The sequence below is a fragment of the Mustela lutreola genome, chromosome 3 (assembly GCF_030435805.1).
Source record: "Mustela lutreola isolate mMusLut2 chromosome 3, mMusLut2.pri, whole genome shotgun sequence".
Lineage (NCBI taxonomy): Eukaryota > Metazoa > Chordata > Mammalia > Carnivora > Mustelidae > Mustela > Mustela lutreola.
Window position 1 is genome coordinate 81,116,428 of NC_081292.1, and position 18,449 is coordinate 81,134,876.

At 35.5% G+C, this 18,449-nt stretch overlaps 1 protein-coding gene across 2 annotated transcripts in view; it reads left to right on the plus strand.

Moving 5' to 3' along the window:
- Window positions 1-18,449, plus strand: part of PXDNL (peroxidasin like) — a 520,865-nt gene that overhangs the window by 196,629 nt on the left and 305,787 nt on the right. The window lies entirely within an intron of this gene.

The window sequence follows — 18,449 nt, forward strand, 5'->3', positions numbered from 1 at the left end:
AGTAGATGGAGAGGCAGGCAGAGAGAGAGGAAGGGAAGCAGGCTCCCTGCTGAGCAGAGAGCCCGACGCGGGACTCGATCCCAGGACCCCGAGATCATGACCCGAGCCGAAGGCAGTGGCTTAACCCACTGAGCCACCCAGGCGCCCCATCTAGTAGTCTTTTATATTATATTTGTTTAGAAAGCTTCATGGTTGAAGAAACTAAAAGAATAATTAAATACTTTCTTTATGGATCCTATAGCCAAAGCAATAGGCATGTAATAAAAATGCATGGTCTTAGGGCACCTGGGTGACTCAGTGGGTTAAGCCTCTGCCTTCGGCTCAGGTCATGATCTCAGGGTCTTGGGATCGAGCCCTGTATCGGGCTCTCTGCTCCACAGGGAGCCTGCTTCCTCCTCTCTCTCTGCTTGCCTCTCTGCCTACTTGTGATCTCTCTCTCTCTGTCAAATAAATAAATAAATAAAAATTCATGGTCTTGTGACTATGAAATCCATGCTTTCACCATTATGCCACTGGATCTCCTTATTTGTAATACCACAAATACCACAAAATCATGTATTTAGAGGAAAAGTTACAACTTCATGGTTAAGATCTGATAAAAATTTTCAAAGTCTAAAACACTTATTTTATTCATTCAACAGATATTTATTATCTGCGGTCTGCTTAGCAGTTTGCTGGCTTAGGGTCCAGACCAAAATACACAGGTCCTCGCTATGGTATAGCAGATAGTCTGACCTTGTGGATGAACCATAAACAAAGACCCAGCTGTTAAAACTGTAAAACCCGTAATAAAAATATGGCAACTACTATAAGGGAAGAGAGTAGAATGATATGAGAGATGATGATAGGGGGCTTACAGGTACTAACATTGCTCTATATTTAAAATTATTTATGTTGCATTTAGATTAATCCATAGGGAAAAATCACTGGAAGTTAAGAATATTCAGTGTTGTTAGAACTATGTGGGTATATTAATCTTCTTGACATAATATTTTTGTAATCAAGTTAATAGTATTTTCAACCTAGCTGAATTTATCACTGTGCTATAGCCAAGCCAGTTCTTCTAACTTCAGGGTTGAAATTATAACTTTATACTTGTATTTTTCCCACCTGGATTCTTTCCAATAATTGATGCCTGGATACACATACTTTATCATAGTATCTCTGGTTGGGGTGATATAAGAACATAAGAAAGTAAAAACTGCAAAGTTTATTTCTTACTTAACAATACAGCAGTTGTTCTCAAACCATAATATGTAAAAAAGTTTCCTGGGGAGCTTTTGGCCATGAAGATGGCTAGTTCTCTTCCCCAAAGATTCTGATTTAACACTTCTAAGGAGGGACCCAAAGATTTGCATTTTAATGAGCATCTTTAGGGGGTCTGGCACTTGGGGAGCACTATCATTGAAGCATTCAATTGCTATCTACTGAGATAAGTAGATGATAGAAAACCAAATATCTTATTAATTTATCAAATTGTTAATATTACCAAGCGTTATCAAATCTCTTCTTTCAATACAGTTGCCACTTAAAAGTTTTTTGAAGAGTGAAGCAAAATGATGATCTTTACTGTAGTTTGGCCACATTTTGGAATTATAGCTCATAATACTGCAGTTATTAATAAACAGTCCATTTCCTCTTTTGGTAGAAACCATACTTATTATTAATTTGTGTCTAAATATTTTAATGAAAAAACCAAGATGAAAAATTAACAAGATGAAAACAAGATGAAAAATAACACCATTTGTGGTGTTAATTACAAGCCTCATTCTATACTGGTTGTTTTATGTACATTAGCTCCATTTCTCACTCCATTTTGCACTGTGTGATAGATGTTCTTATTTCTATTTTACAGATTAGGAAACTGAGATTCATAACTGTCATGTAATTAACCCCCATTCATACATCTAGAAAGGGGCAGAGTCAAGATTCACCCACACATTGATCTGTTAACTGCTGAGCTATATGGTTTCTCATGATAGCTCTCAGGAAGGCTAGTTCCCTGGAATAACAGATGATGGGTCACTTAAGTAGTAAGTTGTGTAAGAGGGAAAGGAATGAGGTCAGAAATGGGACACTGAAAAGCTGCTGGGATTGGAGAACATGTGCTAGACCAGTGTGGTGAAACCCTAATTGCTCAATGAGTTCCAAGGACCCAACAGAGTTATACTTATGCCAGTATATTCATGAAAGTTAGGGAAAAATAAACCTTTTGGCTGGTATAATTCTGAGCTCCTTGTTTTATGCTTTTTTTACAGTACCAAATTATCATTTTTTGTAAGAAAATCTCAACATTTAAAATATTTCTCAAATAAGATATAATTTTAAGGTATGATATTATGTTTGATATAATGTGATGAGAAATCTTCACTATGCCTCATCTCATGAGAGCTTTTTATCATGTTGATAAATCAACAGTCACTATTTCACTTATTTGTTTTTATTTAAAGATCTGGCATAGTGTTTTCTTTTCTCTCAAGACTTTGAAGGATTGATGTTTAATGGTTTGCCAAAGGTGTTACTCTGTAAGTAGCCATAACTTTAGTTAAGATATTTGATTTGTCTTTATTTTATTCTGTGATATAGCAAGGAAAGAAAATTTTCTGTTGTAAATATTAGCATAATTTTCTAGTTGGAGATACACAGAAACATTTAAAACAGGCATTAATTTCTGGGATAATAGAAACATGTAGATTAGGTTTCACTTTCCATCCATTACCAGTAATAAGATGTTGGCTGGATGACTTTGTTTCTTATTTACTTTGTAACTTGCTTTAAAGATGAAAAAATAACCACACATGGCTTTATGCTGATCTAGCCAGTATCATACAAACCATCAAGATGAAAAAAAAAAAAATCCAAAGATCTGAATAAAATGCAAAAAGCAAAAAGTTCAGATGTCTTCAGAAGGCAGCCAGGACTTGAGTAGCTAAAATCTGGGAAAGAAAGGAAGCTCACTGAGCTGACTCAAACCTCTGTGCAACTTTTCCTTCTCTGTCCATTTGCCAAATCATGTTGTAGAAAGATTTAGATTAGATATCAAGATTTATTGTAAATAAAAGAAATTACAGGTATGGATTTGATTCAATGGCAAAGGAACAAATGAAGCAGAGTGAAGAGTCCAGAAATAGACCCATAGGTAAATGGTCACCTGAGATGTCACAAATGTGTATTGGATTGCAGTGGGGAAATTAGAATTATCTAGCAAATAGTGCAGAGTTATTTGGCTATCCATGATGAAAAAGATAGATTATGGCACTATTTCACTACTTTGGTTCACATACAATTATCAATTCTAGATGGTTCATAGATTGTGTAAAAGATAAAAATAATAAGGATTCTAGAAGATAACAGAAAAAATCTTCATATCCTTAGGACAGATAAACATTTCTCAGAAAACACAAAAAAGCAGTAATACTAAAGTAAATGATTGTTAAATTTGATTTCATTAGAATTAAGAACTTCAGCTTTCCAAAGACACCTTTATGAATAAAAAAAGAAGCCACAGGCTGGGAAATTTACAATTATGTATATCCAATAAAGGATTTGTATCAGGAACTCTTACAAATCAATAAGTAAAAGACAAAACCCCAACTAAAAAATATGTAACATCTTGGAACTGCTATTTGACAAATTACAATATTCAAGTGGCCAATAAACTCATGAAAATGTATTCAACATCTCTCTGCATCAGGGAAATGCAGCATAAGATGACAATAGGATACCTCACACCTCCATTACAACAAAAAACACTCACTTATAATGAGATGATAGAGCTCTTATAAATTGCTGGAGTGTAAATTGGCTCAGTTATTTTAGAACACTGGCAGTATCCCCTAAAATTACATGTAGATTTGGTGACTAAGAAATTGCACACCTAAGCATAAAATCTGCAGAAAGAAGTACATATGTAGTTCAAAAGTTATGTATTAGAACTTGGTAGAAACATTATTTGTAATACTGAAAACTGGAGAAACGCCATAATTATCCATAAGTAAATTACCGTAAATTCACAAAATGGAATATTATAGAGTAAATAAAAAGAATGTGTTACAACCACATGCCAAAACACAGATGAATCTTGCAGATGAAATTTGGGAGAATTATGCTAGACACAAAAGAGGGCATACATGTTATGATTCCTTTCATAAAAAGTTCGAAACCAGGTCAAACAAAATGCAATATTTTCTATGTTGATAGAAGCTGAGGTTTACTGGCTGGAAGAGTACATGAAGGAATTTTCTGTGATGTTGAAGTTATTTGGTTTCTTGGTTGTGTGGTGGGTACATGAATATTTTCATTTTTTTATAGAAAAATATCAAGTGGTATACTCTAGAGGTCATTAAAATATTCACCATAAATTGATAGCATAAGTAAACAGTATTTTGGTGGGAAAATTGTATATAATTTCTTTTCTTCTATTTACTTTTCTGTTTTTTTCCAAATTGGGTATAATGAATATGTAATAATTAATAATGTTAAAAAGAGGTAAAAACAATTGAAAAAAAGGATGAAAAGATTAAACCTGCTAGACAATCAAGTCTTTGTAAACCTAAAGTTATGCAAAATTAACTATAGAACAAACTATATTCCTGTGAGCTATTACAGTTAGAATTACACAGCTAGATGTGGTTGCAAGGGAGGGGGGAGGGAGAGAGAGAGAGAGAGAGAGAAGCAAACAGGAGAAAGCACAGGGAGAAAAATTGGCTTAGAAAATGAGAGGGGCTGAATTTTGTGAATTCTTGCAACCAGCAAAGCATAAAGCCTAGAGTTTAAAAGGTCAGCAGGCTTTGGGATAGAGCTCAGAGGGCAGTGCCCTTTTCATGGAGAGAGTTCAGGCAAACAACCCAGGGCAGAGTGATCTGAAGAACACCTTGAGCACACAGTGGGGAGATTATTCACTCATCTTGGATAGTGCCCCTGGGAGGCAACATTCACAGAGATGGCTCTCCAGGAACAGGGAAATAGGCCAGCACAATTTCCCTCCCTTGCTCCTCAGCATAAACACAGAACCACTGGTGGGAAGCAGTAACATGCCACACTGGCTACTGACTTGCTTACACTAAGTACCACCCCCTGGACTCTTACAGGACTGCCCTTCCCAGGCAAACTTGCCTTAGTCCCAGTGCAGAGTGTCCCTCCCCCAGAAGACCAGCACAAGTCCCTGCCTATACCACATCTCCTGACCAGAAAGTTCTACAGGGCTTCAGTTCTGATGGGGTTAGTGTCAGGTCTCATTTCACAAGCAAACCACTTCACACCTAGTTAAAACTTGCCCCATTCAGACCAAGGACCAAACACTACCCAGAGCAGGCAAAGAGAGCCTCTGCAGATGGCTCAGCTGAAAAATAGAACAGCCACAACAAACAATAGAGCACATGAAACCAGGCCATAGACACTACATGACCTCTTTTTCATAAGGCCATTACTTTCAGTAGTAGTAGACACAACTTTCAGAGCAGCAGACATAACTGGGTTTTCTAACACAGAAGAAGAAAGCAGAGACTTAGACAAAATGCCAAGATGGACAAATATATCCTAAATGAAAGAACAAGATAAAGCCAAGACCAGAGATTTAAGTGAAACATATATAAGTAATATGCCTAATGGACAATTGAAAACAACAATCATAAGGATACTCACTGGTCTTGAGTAAAGAATAGAAGACATCAATGAGAACCTTATCATAGAGATAAAAGAGTAAAAAAAGAATCAGAGATGAAGAAGGCAATAAATGAGATTGGAAATAGGCTTGATACAATGAACAGCAGGCTGGAAGAAGCAGAGGCATAAGTTAGTGAACTAGAAGACAAAGTCATGGAAAGCAATGAAGGTGAACAAAAGCAGGAAGAAGATTTATGCAACACAGGAATAGACTTAAGGACTCAGACTCCATCAAATGTAATAACATTCGTATTATAGGAGTCCTAGAAGAATAAGAAAGAGAAAGGTGGGGGGGGGGCAGAAAAGTTATTTCAAGAAATATTAGCAGAGAACTTCCCTAATCAGGGGAAGAAACAGACATCCAGATCCAGGAGGCAGAGAGAACTCCCATCAAAATCAAGAAAAGCAGACCAGCACTAAGACATCTTGTTGTTAAATTGGCAAAATATGATGATGAAGGAAAAATCTTAAAAACAGAAAGACAAGAGAATTCTTTAATTTACAAGGGAAAGCCAATAGGCTATCTGGAGATTTCTCAACAGAAACTTGGCAAGCCAGAAGGAGCGGTATTCAAAGTATTGAATGAGAAACTTTTGCAGCCAAGAATCCTTTCTCCAGCCAGGCTGTCATTCAGAATAGAAGGAGAGTTTCTCAGACAAACAAAAACTAAAGGAGTTCATGACCATTAATATTTCCCAGCAGGAAATATTAAAAGGGACTCTCTGATTTAAAAATAAAATTGTTTAAATCCAACTTAATTAACATATACTGTATTATTAGTTTCAAAGATAGAATTCAGTGATTCATTGGTTACATACAACACTCAGTGCTCATTACTTTAAATGACCTCCTTAATGGCCATCATCCAGTTACTCCATCCCTCCATCCACCTCTCTTTCCAACAACTCTCAGTTTGTTTCCTGTAATTTTAGTGAAAAGTAAAGACCACAAGTGGCATTGATAAAAGGAATCAGAGAAAATCTCCAGAAACAATGACAAAACAAATAATAAAATGTCAATAAATATTTATCTATCAATAATTGCTTTCATGGGCTCCTGGGTAGCTCAGTCTGTTAAGTGTCTGCCTTTGACTCAGGTCATGATCTCAGGGTCCTGGGATTGAGTCCTGTGTCTGGCTCCCTGCTCAGGAGGGAGTCTGTTTCTCCCTCTCTCTCTGCCCCTTCCTTCTGCTCATGCTCTCTTTTTTCTCTCTCAGATAAATAAACAAAATCTTAAAAAAATAATTACTTTGAATGTAAATAGACCAAATGCTCCAGTCAAAAGATATTGAGTATCAGAATGGATTAAAAAAAAAAACAAAAAACATGACCCATCTATACTGCCTACAAGAGACACATTTTAAACCTAAAGACACTCACAGATTGAAAGTGAGGGAGTGGAGAAACATTTATCATGCAAATAGATGTCAAAAGAAAGTTGGAGTAGCAATACTTACATCAGACAAACTAGAATTTTTTATACTCATATATATATGTTTTAAGATTTACTTACTTATTTCAGAGAAAGAGAGAAAGAGAGCACCAGTGGGTGGGGCAGAGGGAGAATCTCAAGCAGACTCCACACTGACCATGGAGCCAAATGTGGGGCTCAATCTCACAGCCCTAAGATCACAACTTGAGCTGACAAAGCCAAAAGTTGGACACTTAATCAACTGTGTCACCCAGGTGCCCTATTATCTTTATCTTGCTTGGTATCAGGGTAGTGCTATCTTCAAGGAATGTTCCCTGTATTCCATTATTTGTACGATTTTGATAAACATTGTCATTAGTTATTTTTTTAAAAAAATTGGTAGAATTCACCAATGAAACCCTGTGGTTTTGGCCTTTTCTGTGGTGGGTGATTTTTTATTCCTAATTCAACTTTCATTTTTGTTCTTGGTCTAACAAAATATCCCGTTTCTTGGATTCAAGGTTAATGATTCAATTTTGGTAACTTGTAAGTTAAAATTGGTAAACTTTTTGGAATTATATATATTTTTTAAGTTATCCAATTTGTTAGTGTATAATTGTTTATAGTACTCTATTATCTCACTATGTATTTCTGTGGTTATCTGTTGCATTGTTTTCTCTTCTATTTCTCATTTTGGTTTCTCAGTTTTTTCTCTCTCTCTTTTTTTTTTCTTACTTAATGTGGTTAAAGCATTGCCAATTTTGTTTATTTGTTTGTTTTTTTGAAAAACTGGTCATTCTTCCAATGTTATGTTGTTGTTTATTCTGTCTCATTTTTTTTTCTGTCTCATTTTATTCATTTCTGATTTTTCTTTGTTTTTTTTTTCTTCCTCTACTAAATTCCAGCTAAGTTTCTTCTTTTTCTAGTCCTTTGTGGGGACTAGAACACTATATCATTGTTTATTTGATTTTTTTTTGTTGTTGTTAATACAAGCATTTACAGTATAAATTTCACTCTAACATCTGCTTTTGCTGCATCCCATAGGTTTTGGAATATTGTGTTTTCTTTTTCTTTTGTCTTAAGACATATTTTGATTTGTCATTTAATTTCTTATTTGGCTCATTGCCTGCACAATAATGTGTTGTTTAATATTTACACATTAAATATTTAATATTTACATTATAGATTTTCAAGCTTTGCATTTTTAGTTTTGTATCATTGTGGCAGGCGAGAATTCTACCACTGAACCACCAATGCATTTTTGTACCATTGTGGTTAGAAATTATGCTTGGTATGATTTCAGTCTTCTAAAATTTGTAAGATTTCTTATGTCTCTTTTTATGTGATTTAAACAGGGGTGCCTTCTGTGTGTACTTGAAGAAAATGTGTATTCTAGTTTTCTTGGATGAAATGTTTTATATCTTTTAGAACCATGTTTTCTGAAGTGTGCTTCATGTAAAATATGTTCTTATTGAAAAAATAACTGCTGAGAGTACTCATTTAAAAAAAGGCAGATCATGGGGTGGGCAATGGGTGAAATAGGTGAAAGGGATTCAAAGTGCACTTATGATGATGAGACTCAGGTAATGTGTAGAATTGTTGAATCACTATATTGTACACCAGAAACTAATATAACACTTTTGTTGACTATACTGGAATTGAAATTAAAACTTAATTGAAAAAAAAGAATTACACAGCTAGAATCATAAGGATGAGACCATCAGAGTCCAATGTCATCTCTACAGGATGGCGTCTTGCAAGACAGCTCACTACAGTGACTCTGAGAGATAGTGAGAATAGTGAAGCCACAATTTTACCAGTTTATTACCAGTACACAAGGTAAAAAGGAAAAGAGGTTTAAAAATAAAGTTAAAATTTTCACAACAGAATATTAATAATTTTGACTATGTGGCTTTGATACCAATGTAGCAGTACAAAGTGAGGTCAAACATCTGGTGAGTTCATTTCCTTGAGTTGCCTTTGCACTAATTGCACAAAGAGCTCCTTTGTTTTCTTGATGTGTAAAACAAATTCAAGACAATACTCCTGCAATTGTAGAAGACTTTTCTGGAAGAGAGTTGGCTTTTTTTTTTTTTCCCCCTAAATATAGACTTTGGAAAGAAGTTATTTAAAAAGTTTTTTTAACATTATATACTGCTGGATCCTAAGAGCTAGAGGGTAAGACCAGGGATTTGTTATCTAAAGACGCTGTATTTCACTCCCTTCAGAGAAGTTTGGCAGGACTCTTTCCAGCAGGTTTGAGCCTTCTAGTTTCTGGATGAAACTGATAAGAATAATACATTTTGGAAGCAGGCTCAAATTCAATTATGAATAACCCAAATGGATTACTTAAGTGGATTACTCAAATATGCTTAAAGGAGAGATAATTGAGACCCAGAGGAGCAACAATAAATAATAAACTCTAAGGACAAAGTTTATACTATACCACAGAAATAAAATAAATGCATGCTGTTATTTAAATAGCAAAACAAAACACATAGACCTTAGTCCAGGGCTGATCCCCTCTGGTTTGCATGCATTCTTCTGGGAGAAATTCCTTCTCAAATGGCAGGGTGAAAAGAGCCCTAGGGAGAATGTCAGAAGTGGGTATTATTTTTGTTTCTTCAAACAGTTTTGTGAAGTTTAGTGAGTTACTTAACCTAAGTTTTTATTAACATATCCCCCAACTTTTTAATTTAAAAATTGTCAAACCCACCCCAAACTCAAAAAAATGATAACATGATTATTTGTATGCCCTTCATATAAATTTGTCAGTTGTTAACATTTTGCTATATCTGTATTTCTCTCTTTATGTACACATATATATACATGTATAGATATTCATGTATTTATGTATTTGCTCTGATTGACTAAAACGCTTCCAAAGAAGTTGCAGATATGATACTTCATCTTCCATAATTTTTTATTTTTATTTTTATTTCTTATTAACATATTAAGTATTATTTGTTTCAGGGGTACAGGTGTGTGATTCACCAGTCTTACACAAATCACAGTGCTAACCATAGAACGTGCCCTCCCCAATGTCCATCACCTAGGCACCCCATCGCTACCTCCCACTCCCCTCCCCTCCAGCAACCCTCAGTTTCTTTCTGAGATTAAGAGTCTCTTATGGTTTGTCTCCTTCTCTGGTTTCATCTTGTTTTATTTTTCCCTCCCTTCCCCTATAATCCTCTGTCTTGTTTCTCAGATTCCTTATACCAGTGAGATCATATGATACTTGTCTTTCTCTGATTGACTTATTTCACTTAGCATACTACCCTCTAGTTCCATCCATGTTGTTGCAAATGGCAAGATTTCAGGTGTTTTGTTTTTTTTTTTTTTTGATGCTGGCATAGTATCCCATTGTATATATACACCACATCTTCTTTATCCCTTCATCTGTTGATGGACATCTAGGCTCTTTCCATAGTTTGGCTGTAGTGGACATTGCTGCTATAAATATAGGGCATGTACCCCTTTGGATCATTACACTTTATCTATTACATTATCTTTAGGGTAAATACCCAGTAGTGCAATCACTGGGTCATAGGGTAGCTCTATTTTCAACTTTTTGAGGAAGCTCTATACTGTTTTCCAGAATAGCTAGGAGGATTCCCTTTTCTTTCTATCCTTGCCAACACCTGTCCTGTCCTGACTTGTTAATTTTAGCCCTTCTGACTGGGGTGAGGTGGAATCTCATTGTGGTTTTGATTTATATTTCCCTGATGCCCAGTGATATTGAACACTTTTTCATGTGTCTGTTGGCCATCTGCATGTCTTCTTTGCAGAAATGTCTGTTCATGTCTTCTATTTCTTGACTGGATTATTTGTTCTTAGGGTGTTAAGTTTGGTAAGTTCTGTATAGATTTTGGATACTAGCCCTTTAACTGATATGTCATTTGCAAATATCTTCTCCCATCCTGTTAGCTGCCTTTTGATTTTGTTGACTATTTCCTTCACTGTGAAAAAACTTTTTCTCTTGATAAAATCCCAACAGTTCATTTTTGCCCTTGCTTCCTCTGCCTTTGGTGATGTTTCTAGGAAGAAGTTACTGTGGCTGAGGTCCAAGAGGGATTCCTGTCTCACATTGAGGTCTTTCAGTCATTTCGAGTCTTTTTTTGTGTGTGGTATAAGGAAATGGTCCAGTTTCATTCTTCTGTATGTGGTTGTCCAATTTTCTTAACACCATTTGTTGAAGAGACTGTCTTTTTATCCATTGGACATCTTTCCTGGTTTGTTGAAGGTTAGTTGGCCATAGAGCTGAGGCTCTCTATCCTGTTCCATTGATCTATGTGTCTTTTTTTGGTGCCAGTATCATACTGTCTTGATGATGACAGCTTTGTAATAGCACTTAAAGTCTGGAATTATGATGCTGTCAACTTTGATTTTCTTTTTCAACATTCTTCTGGCTGTTCAGGGTCTTTTCTGGTTCCATATAAATTTTAGGATTATTTGTTCCATGTCTTTGAAAAAAGCTGATGGTATTTTGATAGGGATTGCATTAAATGTGTAGATTGCTCTAGGTAGCATAGACCTTTTCACAGTATTTGTTTTACCAATCCATGAGAGCATGGAATGTTTTTCCATTTCTTTGTGTCTTCCTCAATTTCTTTCATGAGTACTTTATAGTTTTCTGAGTACCGACTCTTTGCCTCTTTGGTTTGATTTATTCCTAGGTATCTTATAGTTTTGGGTCCAATTTTAAATGGGATCAACCCCTTAATTTCTCTTTCTTCTATCTTTTTGGTGTGTAGACATGCAACTCATTTCTGTGCATTGATTTCATATCCTGACACTGCTCAATTCCTGAATGAGTTCTAGCAGTTTTGGAGTGGAGTCTTTGGGTTTTCTACATAAAATATCATATCATCTGCAAAGAGTGAAAGTTTGAGTTCTCTTTGCTGATTCAGATGACTTTTATTTCTTTCTATTGTCTGATTGCTGAGACTAGGACTTCTAATACTATGTTGAATAGCAGTGGTGATAGTGGGCATCCTTGCCGTATTCCTGACCTTAGGGGAAAAGCTCTCCATTTTTCCCCATGGAAAAAAAACACCATGGGTTTTTCATTAATGGCATTTATGATATTGAGGTATGTATCATTTCTCTATACAGTGTGAAGAGTTATGATCAAGAAAGGATGTTGTAGTTTGTCAAATGCTTTTTTTTTTTTTTAGCATCTATTGAGAGTATCATAAGGTTCTTGTTCTTTCTTTTATTAATGTATTGTATCACATTGATTGATTTGCAGATATTAAGCCAAACTGGTATCCCAGGAATAAATCCCACTTGGTTTTGGTGAATAATCCTTTTAATGTACTGTTGGATCCTATTGGCTAGTATTTTAGTAGGAATTTTGGCATCCATGTTCATTAGGGATATCGATCTTTAATTCTCCTTTTTGTTGGGGTCTTTGTCTGGTTTTGGGATCAAGGTAAACTGACCTCATAAAATGAGTTTAGAAGTTTTCCTTCCATTTCTATTTTTGGAACAGTTTCAGGATAATAGGTATTAATTCTTCTTTAAATGTTTGGTAGAATTCCCCTGGGAAGCCACTTGGCATTAGGCTCTTGTTTGTTGAGGGATTTTTGATGACTGCTTTAATCTCCTGACTGGTTTTGGGTCTGCACAAGTTTTCTATTTCTTCCTGATTCAGTTTTGGTGTGTGTCCTTTAAGGCCTTTATTTCCTTGTTGATCTTTTGCTTAAATGATCTGTTCATTTCAGTGAGGAGGTAGAAAAAAGTCCTCTATTATTGTAGTATTGCTGATACATTTCTTTGATTTTGTTATTAGTTGGTTTGTATAATTGGCTATGTATGCCCCTATGTTAGGTCTTCTTGTTGGACAGAACTTTTAATTATTATATAGTGTCCTTTCTCAATCTTACTATAGTTATTGGCTTAAAATCTAATTTGTCTGATATAAGGATTGCCGACTCAGCTTTCTTTTGATGTCCATTAGCATGGTAAATTGTTTTCCACCCCTCTGGTGCAAATCTGGAGCTATCTTTGGGTCTAAAATGAAGAATGGAATATGACTATAAAGATGAAGATTTTAAAAAAGGAATTTATAAGAAAAGAAGTTGGTTGAAAGAATAAAGAAAAAATAAAAAGAGAGAGAGAATGTGATAAAGCTGGAGACTAGAACTAAGCCATACACTACATTTAGGATATGTTTTTGTCTGTTAGAAAAAACTATATTGCAAAAATGTAGAAAAAGAAATAGTTATATGTATACAAAAAACCAAGTTATATACAATGAAGGGATGGAACATGACTATATCAATGAAAATATAAAAATATTTTTAAAAGGATATTTATATGATAAGATGGCTAAGATGGGAAAGAGGAAATAGTCAAAAAGAGAAAAGAAAAAGAAAAAAAGTGAAAATTTTAAAAATTTGATTTTGAAAGACTAAGGAATCATGGGAAAAAAGCCATGAATTCTATGTGTTGTATTCCTCTAGCACTGGAGTTTTAGATCAGTAAACTTGGTCTTGGCTGGGTGTTCTTGTTGATCTGGTTGAGGTGCATTTTGCAGTGATTCTCAAATGCCTTTTCTTGAGGCGGACTCACACTACCCTTGCCAGGAGCCAGGCTAAGTAATCTGTTCAGGTTTGCTCCTCGTAGTTTTTGTTCCCTGAAATCTTTCCATATAGCTTTGGAGAATGAGAATGAAAATGGCAGCCTCCCAGCCTCTGGCCCAGAGGAGCTCAGAGCTTAGCACCAACCCCCTTCAGTGAGCCCTCAGAGAAAAGCAGTCAATCACTCCTGTCTCCCTGATCTCTGGCCACATTCCAAGCTCACCCAGCCTGTGACCAAGCATTTCTATCTCTGGCACACAACCCCGTTTGGAGTCTCCAAACCCAGCAGATTCCTGCAGAGCACTGCTGCACTGCTCCTTCTGGTGGAGGAAGGGGTATCTCCCCTGACCTGCCACTTGTGGGATCCCTGCTTGAAGTATAGTGGCCTGACTTTGCTGCAAATCATGGTTTATGGCAACCCTGAGCTGAGAGCCCATTCCTCGGCTCTGTCTTTGCAGCCAGCTTCCCGACTCTGATACGTAGGAGCTCTGCCACACTCAGGCACTCCCAGTCTTTCTGTGACCCTAGTATGAGACCATACTAAACCAGTGAGGATTCTACTCCCTGCTTATCCACTGGAGTGACATCTCTCCTTGGAGCATACTTCTAAAAGTTCTGATTTTTGTCCTCTGTGACTCTATCACTTGCTGGGAGCCAGCTGACAGAGACCTTCTCCCCACCGTGGTCTATCTTCCTATATATCGTCTCAGATTCACTTCTCCACACATCCTACCTTTCAGAAAGTGGTCACTTTTCTGTTCATAGAATTGCTGCTATTCTTCTCTTCGATTTCCTATTGAGTTTGTAGGTGTTCAGAATGTTTTGATAACTATCTAGCTGAATTTCTGGGACCAGATGAAATTTAGGTCTCCTACTCCTTTGCTATCTTGATCCTCCTATTCTTTAATTTATTTTTAAAGATTATTTATTTATTTGACAGAAAGAGAGACAGAGAGAGAAAGAATACAAGCAGGGGAAGTGGGAGAGGAAGAAGAAGACTCCTCACTGGGCAGGGACCCCCATGCAGGACTCAATCCCAGGACTCTGGGGTCATGACCTGAGCCAAAGGGAGATGCTTAATGACTCTCATCTTCCATAATTTTTTAATGTATCTCCTAAGAACAAGAGACATTTTCCTACATAACTGCAATATCTTCTAACATCTAAGAAATTAATTTTGATTCAATAATATTATTTATTGTTGCTTTATGATCAGCTGTAGTACTGCTAAATTTGATTGCTTAGTTAAGGAGATGTCCACCAAATGTTTCCATTGTGAAGACAATTTCCTTTTGTGATATGTATCATGTGGGTGATATTTCCATTGTAAAGATAGTTTCCCTTTTTAATGGGTATCAATGTGTGATACTTGGAAATCTCATATATATCCTGTTCTCCAAACAGTTTTTACCCACTGGTTTATAATCCATTGGTAACCAAGCCTAAATCACTTACTACATTGGGGATTGCAAAATAGTAATTTTCTAAGAGTATCATACTTCTACGTTTAATTGGCATTCCTCTGTAAGAAGAGTTTCCTCCCTCATTAATTTTAATGTCATTATACACTTAGGAATTTTTTTCTGTCCACTGTGTTATAATATGCTGCTGTCATTATTTTTTGATGCCCAGATTGTTTCAGATTTGATCATGGGAACAGTTTGAAAAATGCCTTCATTTTTATGAGATGTCCCCTCTAATCGTTGACAATTTCTCTGTTTTCTGGTCCAAAGTGATCTAAGTTTACTTTGAACTTTTCTGCCATAAATCTAGAAATAGTCTAGGAATTCTGGCTCTTTTAAATGGAAAATAATATTTAGAAACAAAAATCTGGGCCATTAAATAGACAGCTACACACACATTTATAGAGTCATGATTTTATACTGATACCTTTAGTTCAAATCCAACATCACAGAATTTTTCTTCATTCTCCCTTATCAAACATTTTCATATTCTTCTCCCATCATGAGACCACTGATTTCCAAAAATAGGACTGTATTTACTCATGCTATAATCTACAGAACACTCAAAGTCATTTCAAAATTATTTATACCAAATACCAAATTTGTACCAAATACATTGCAGCCAGCATGCTAAATTAAGTGTAACTCTGTATTCCTACTTGTCCTTTGCATCACTGAGACAATACAGTCAGCATGCTGTATTTAAATTACTCAAATCAATTATTTCTTTCCTCTGAATATGCTGTTTGCATTTTTAGGTTTTTTTATTTTTGGTTTCCATTTAGTTTTAGGTTTTTAAAAAATCTTGTTTGATATAATATGTACTTGTCTCAAAGGTCAAAAGTTTTTAAAAGAAGATATATTAAATCTCATTCCTACCCTTATTCTATCCTGCTAGCACACAGTCTACACAAATTATCTCATTAGTCTCAGCTTTTTCTTCTTCATGTTTGTTTTGTAATAACATGCAAAGATTTGTGTAAACATATTAATATATAAATACAATAATAAATACACATATGTATTTTATTTCACCTTCTATCTTACACAAAATGTGACATACCTTGCATTTTGACATTTGATAGCATATTCTGGAAATCATAATAGTTTACAAAAGTTCTCATGGAAGTATTTTTATGGCACTGCTGCACTCCATTGTGTAGGTTTATAATAGTGTACTCAGCCAGACTCCTATGAGTGGCATTAAGGTTTTGCCCAACAGTTTCCTGTGAAATATTATGCAATAACAATATAATGAATGGTGTTATCATACATTATCTTCTCTTGGTAGAGTGAAACTTACATATATTGTTTTGTTGGATATTCCTAATGCCTCTTATAGCAGAGCAATTTACAGTGCCACTAGCGATGCATGCAACTGCCTATTTCACTATAGTCTCATTTAGATTATGGTTATCAAACTTTTGAGTTTGATTTTTCACTGATCTTATAGGTAAGAAATGATATTCATGTAGTTTTAATTTTCATTCTCATAATATGAGTGAAGCTAAAACATCTTCCATGTGTTTAAAAGCCACTTGAATACCTTTTCTGTGGACTGTTTGTTCATGTCCATGGCCTATTCTTATATCAGAATTTTAGTTTCTGTCTTCATTTTTAACTTTTTGTATTATAGAGAAAATAATCCCTTTACATGTAATGTATACTACAAATATATTCTCCCAGTTTTTATTTGTCTTTTGACTTTAGTTAAGATGTTTTATTGTTTGCAATATGGAAGTTTTTATCTCAAATTTTAGGTAGTTAAATTTATATATCTTTTTTTATTGCTTTTAGCTCTTTTTAAAATATATTTTTTTATTATGGTATGTTAGTCACCATACAGTACATCATTTGTTTTTGATGTAGTGTTCTATGATTCATTTTTTGCATATAATACCCAGTGCTCCATGTAATACATGCCCTCCTTAGTACCCATGACCAGGCTCACTCATCTACCCATTCCCCTTTCTTCTAAAACTTTAAGATTGATTCTCAGAGTCCATAGTCTCTCATGGTTCATTTTCCCCTCTGATTTCTACTCCTTCATTTTTCCCTTCCTTCCCCTAATGTCTTCCATGCTATTCCTATGTCCCCCAAATAAGTGAAACCATATGATAATTATCTTTTTCTGTTTGACTTATGTCACTAAGCATAATCTCCTCCACTTCCATCCATGTTAATGCAAATGTTGGGTACTCATCCTTTCTGATAGCTGAGTAATACTCCATTGTATATATGGACCATATCTTCTTTATCCATTCATCTGTTGATGGGCATCTTGGCTCCTTCCACAGTTTGGCTATTGTGGACATTGTTCCTAAGAACATTGGGATGCATATGGACCTTCTTTTCACTATATCTGTATCTTCGGAGTAAATACCCAGTAGTGTAATAGCAGGGTCATAGGGCAGATCTAGTTTTAATTTTTTAAGGAATCTCCACACTGTTTTCCAAAGTGGCTATACCAACTTTTATTCCCACCAACAGTGTAAGAGGGTTACCTTTTCTCCACAACCTAATATTTGTTGTTTCTTGTCAATTTTTGCCATTCTAACTTGTATAACATGGTATCTCAATGTACTTCTGATTTGATTTTCCCGGATGGCTAAAGATGTTGAACATTTTTTCATGTGTTTGTTAGCCATTTGTATGTCTTCCTTGGAGAAGTGTGCATTCATGTCTTCTGCCTATGTTTTGACTTCATTTTTTTTTTTTTTTGGATGTTGAGTTTGAGAAGTTCTTTACAGATCTTGGATATCAGCGTTTTAACTGTAGTGACATTTGAAAATTTCTTCTTCCATTCCGTAGGCTGTCTCATAGTTTTGTTGACTGTTTCCTTTGCTGTGCAGAAGCTTTTTATCTTGGTGAAGTCCCAATAGTTCATTTTGCTTTTATTTCCTTTGCCTTTGAAGATATGTTTTGAAAGAAGTTGCTGGGGCTGATGTTAAATGTTAAAGAGGTAACTGTCTATGCCTATGTCCTCTAGGATTTTGATGGATTCTTGTCTCACATTGAGGTCTTTCATCCATTTAGAGTTCATCTTTGTGAATGGTGTCAGGGAAAAGCCAAGTTTCATTCTTCTGTGTACAGCTTATTTTTCCCAGCACCATATATTGAAGATACTGTCTTCTCCATCAGATATTTTTTCCTGCTTTGTTGAAGATGATCATAGAATTGAGGGTCTATATTTGGGCTCTCTATTCTGTTCCATTGAATTATTTATATATATATTTTTTGTGGCAATACCATGCTATCTTGGTGGCCACAGCTTTGTAATATAGCTTGAAATAAGACAGCATGATGCCTCCAGCTTTGTTTCTCTTTT